This window comes from Rhagoletis pomonella, unplaced genomic scaffold (genome assembly GCF_013731165.1).
Source record: "Rhagoletis pomonella isolate Grant_MI unplaced genomic scaffold, Rhpom_1.0 Rhpom_scaffold_00069, whole genome shotgun sequence".
Lineage (NCBI taxonomy): Eukaryota > Metazoa > Arthropoda > Insecta > Diptera > Tephritidae > Rhagoletis > Rhagoletis pomonella.
In genome coordinates, this window is record NW_023458623.1 from 49,730 (window position 1) to 55,344 (window position 5,615).

Here is a 5,615-nt window from a genome sequence, read left to right on the forward strand (position 1 = left end):
TGTTAAAGGTATACAACATATCTTTTGCATATAACTCCGGCTACACCATCCACTGTATTTTTGCGCAGAACCATCGCAATTTACAAAAAAAATGCATAGTGCAAACCGAATTTATTAATAAACTAGTGCTCGGAAATTTGAAAAATTTGCTGTAACTAAAAGTTTAGTCCTTTGATTACACGTGTATGTTTTGATTCGGGTTATGCGTTTGGACACAACAACCGAAAATCATTGTACAAATAACTAAACCGGACCCAAATTTCTCCATAAGGGCAACAAAGATTTTTTTTTGTTCGTTTGTATAAAGCAGTGGATAAAAATATACGTCTAATGAAAGGCGTATTTATCTGTTTAAATGAACACCCCTAATATTTCCTGCAAACACACATCGATTTACATATTTTATTTCCCTCCGACACTGCATCGTTTTCGTACAAAATTTCGCAAAAAAGCTTACTCGTTCGTTTTTAGGCATGCTATTGTTACGAATTTCGAAAGTTCGAAAATATGATTCGGATTGCAGCATACTATTTCTACGATTCGTAGCAAAATCCGAATACGAAAGAGTTGCAGAATAGGGGTGTTTAGTGGAAACAAGTTTAGTAAATATCTAATGTTTTTTGCATGCATTATTTTGATGAAAGTTAATATTTATCAATTTTATATTTTTCCCATACATTTTCGGTTTTGTTTTTCATACAAGTTATATCCTTTGTAACTCATAGAAGTTATCAACTCGGATAATTTTATGAATTTTCATATAAGTACTAATTATTTTTATTAATTCATATAAGTTCATTAGTTTCCATACAAGTAATAATTTTTTAACAAATTTTTCAAACAAGTATTAAATTTATTAACTTATATAAGTTCATTAGTTTTCATACAAGTAATAGCCATATTAATTCATGTAAGTTATAATATTTCATACTAGTACAAGTAATTGCCTTATTAACTTTTGCAAAGTCGAGTAAATATCTAACGTTTCTTAAAAACATTATTTGGGTGAAATTTCATATTTAGCAATTTCATATTTTCCCCATACATTTTCGGCTCTGTTACTATTTTTTAAACAACTAATAATTATTCAAAACCTATATAAAATGTAGCTTTTTCAAACAAGTATTAAGTTTACCAACTCATATAATTTTATTTAAAAATGTAATGATCAGGGTACGGATTTTTAGGACCTAAAAACCTTTAAAAAGGCAAAATAAAATAACGAAATAGGCTAGAAAAGGTAAAATAAAACAGCGGAATAGACAGGAAAAGGCACCAGAAACCGCAAAAAAGACAAAAAAACCGAAAAATAATCAAAAAATACATTTATTTTACAAACAAAAAGTGAAAAACTTTGAACTAGTTTCATTATATATAAATTTTGTACTTTAAATCTTTGACTATTGTCTCCTTATTGAACCATAAGATGCATTTTAAAAGCATTTTCATTCGATTTTCCCGAAGAAAAGCATTGACTGTACTAAACGTGCGCTCGACGTGATTTGATATACATAAGTGGCATCCAATTTAAAAATGGAACGTTTAAAACTTTCATATTATCAGGATTAAGGGATATTTCCTTACTCTTTATAATTAAAGAAAGAAGAGGTAAAAGAGACAAATATCTTTAAAAAGGCAAAAAAAAGCAACATCAAATGTGTATATATAGAATCAGGTAAAACTAAATCGTGGACATTCTTAATCTAATATACTCTATCTCTTTAGCAGAAAAGAGTTAATTTCCATAAAATCCGTTCCCTGATATCTAATAATATTAAGAAAATGTCCCAATATCTGACAATTAAAAATACCGCACCATAAATTTATTTTGTACCGGTACTGCGAACAATCTTCTCTCATTTCGTGAGGATTGTCTATCTGCCAACTACGAAGGTTACGTAAATTAAAATAACCATCACGTTTGCATCATGATTCGTCGCTCTAAATTATTTTATTAAAAAATCTGGGGTCTGATTCATGCATTCGAAACATTTCACGGCAAAATCTAACCCTCGACAGGTAATCTCTTTCTTGTAGAGCCTAAACACGTTGAATGTGGTAGGGATGAAATCGATGGTCTTTTAAAGCTTTGTGAACTGTAGTTTTTGGTATTCCCGTCCGTCTTTCCATCATTCTCACTGAAGTCGATGGACCTAGTTCCACTTCCTCTAACACAGCTTCAACATCTACCGTTGCAGGACGTCCTGTTTCGCCGCCACGCCTTCCAGGTATGCGACCTTAAAAAAGTGAAAAATGATAGTTAACAAGCAAGCAAACAAGAAAGGTGTAAAAATCACTTACCTTCATATATTTCTCTATGGGTCCGGGCGAATACTTCACGACCCGGATGCCGACGAGTGGGGTATCGCTCTGCATAGAGTCTTTGAGCAGCTCTGGCATTACAGCAAGCTTCACCGTAAATTAGGTGAATATCCGCATATTCATGCGACGTAAACTGCGTGTTCTCTGTCATAGTATTAAAAACACAATGTTCGAAGGGTCCAATTTCACAAAATCCACTTTCACTAATTCCGGTAAGTAACACAAAATAATGTCAGGAGCAGGTAATAATGTACCTTTGTACTATTTTGCATGTCATTTGACGGTAACAAGAGCAAATTCAATTTAAATCCATTAAATACATTCTAGCGTGTCTCAGTCCTTTACCCACAAAAGCGGCTATAACTTTTTTTTTTCTATTCAAAACAGTAACAGGTGCCACACCTTCCTGAAATCTTTATTAAATGAGCAATTTTTTTATGTAATGTAAAGTTATAGCTCAGTACATTTTTTTTCACCCGAGATAGTCAAAGTGGGGGAAGAAAATATCAAAAAGTTAAAAATCCATAAATAGTCCTAATTTTATGATGGTCCCTTAATATATTTTAACTACATTGCATTTGAGTATGGAGAGGCAACTATCTGGAAGGATTTTACATAAAAAGTTTACTAAGTATTGCCCGGTTTGTAGTTGCAGTTAAAGAAAACACATGAAAAGGCACGATTTTTTTTTTTTAAATTCGAAAAAATGTAAATATTTCAAAAACGGTGAAACTTTTACCTGAAAATTTTTTGTTTATCAGTGAGCTCACCCCCCCACCTACCTTCCCCTAAAGTTTGGCACGTTACTTCTGGGACACCCTGTATATAAATATATTTCAATTATTCTGCTTATTTCATAAATAAATAGATAATTTAATTTTTTAATCTATTTACTTCACACTCTGTTATCGATTGTGAACGAATTTTCTACAGCTGATCAATATTGTTTTTGCACAAAGCACGTATGATAAAAGAGTCTACGTTGTCTTACAAGTGCAAGTGAATTTGTTTTGCGTTTTGTTAATTATCCGCGTTGCTTTATTTGTATAATATTATTAATTTTTGTTATTAATTGCAGTTTAATATATAAATATTGGTAAGTACATAATTTGATTTTATATATAATAGAATATAACTCGTTTTTTTGGCGGGAGTTATACACATGTGTGTACATGTGTTTTGTTATTGTAATTACTAATAACACAACATGTGTTGTGTGAATGAATTTCGTCATACAGGCAAGAAAATAATTTTACGTGCACATATTTTTTGTGGTTATGTTTGTTTTTTAATGATCATATGTAAAGTACATACATATATTCAACTGTCAGAGATGTGCATATTATGTAAAGCATATATATTCATACTAAAAAACATTAGTTAAATTGACCGTTTTCTTCTCCATATAGTACAATGAGTAACATTTTTGATGAGGGTGACTTTTCGGCTGATGACAACGTTGCGGATCCCGACTTTATACCCGAAAAGCCATCGCGTAAGCGAAGATTGCATCTGGACGAACCTTCTCCATCCAAAGTGGCACGGGTCAACGCCATACCGTCCAGCAACATTTTTTGCTCCGAATTTTATACGGATGTGAAACAAGTTTGTTCTTATGTTTGTGAAGTGCTGTATTGTGTGTTGCGTTTATGTGTTTTTAATAACAAAATTATTTTTTAGTAGAGGTAATAACAATGTTGTGTACAATAATTTAAGTAGAATCAAAGTTCACAAATTAATTAGATACCACTATTATTCAAGGTTGAAATTTCTGGCAAAGTCTCAGTGGAAGCGAAGTGTTCTGCCTCTGGTTGTAGACGTATCATAAAGGGGGCCGGGGGAGTTACCTCCAATTTCATCAAACATTTGAGACGAAGACATAGCGAATTATTTGAGAAGTATAAGGTTGTGAAGGTAAATATTATACAGAAATTAAATTTATAAAGCAATATTAAATAACAATTAATATTTCAGACTGTCAAATCAGATATTCAAACCGCACAACAGAAGTTTGAAAAAAACTTATTTTCGCTATTGTTGATTGCAGTCTGCCTGTTTCACTTTTTGAACGTCGCTATTTCCGAGAGTCATATGAAATGACTGGACTTAAAGTTCCCAGCAGGCAGACAGCCATGATGATATTGGAGGACCAATATAATAGCATGTTGGAGAAAATTCGAGCTGATATCTCATCAGCTAAGTATTTTTGTACAACGGCCGACATATGGTCGGGTAATCACCGCAGCTTCTTCGGGTACATGTGCCACTGGTAGGATGATAAATTCGAGAGAAAGTCAGCTGCTTTAGCTTGCAGGAGACTGACTGGTACACATTCATCCGAAAAACTGACGCAGGTCATTAGCGACATAAACAGCTCCTTTGGACTAAACAGTACAAATGTCGTCATGACTGTCACTGACAACGGTTCGAATTTTGTGAAGGCGTTCAAGTAGCACGGGGTTTCCCCAGACATGGGCGACATCGATAATGGCCTGCCTCAGTTCGAAAATGAATGTCTTTTGCCTAAGCATCAGAGATGTGCCAGTCACACCCTTAATTTGCTTGCGACTACTGACTTCTTGAAAATTTTGAAATCAAACGGAGTACTTGATTACCAGAACACTATGGTTAATTTCTATTCATTGCTTCATTGTTTTTTTGGTGCATAGCTTTTTAAATCATTCAGGTTTTTCAAAAGTGTAACGCTTTGTGGAAGAAGTGTTCGTATCCAAAGTCCTCGGAAGTGGTAGTTCGCGTTTTAGGCTGTTCACTTGTTGTCCCCGTAGTAACCCGCTGGAACTCATTATACGATGCGGTAAAAAGGTTACTGCAGCATAAGGAAGAACTGGGACACCTGTGCGGCGAAGTGAATGTGCCGCAAATCCACTCAGGGAACTTGAGATACCTGGACTCATGCGTTGCATTAATGGAGCCGGTAGCTGCAGCGCTTGATTTTATGCAGGGGCACAAAGATATTAAATATGGCTTCCTTATACCGACTCTCATGCCGCTGAGCAATAAGCTAATTAAATTTAGCGAAAATAAGGAATTCTTTCATTTCCGCTCTCTCATCATAAATTTGAAAAAAAAATTGAGGGGAAGGTTTGAGCCATATTTTGTTCTAGCACCAGAAGCGAACATTGCAGTAGCTGCAACGGTTTTGACTCCAGGTATCAAAACAAAATGGATCAAAGTACTACAACGCACAAATCCGGCCATGAACGTCGAGCGAGTGAACCGGATCGTCATTCAGAGCGTTACTGAGTCTCTTAGTAAGGATAATCTTTCATTTA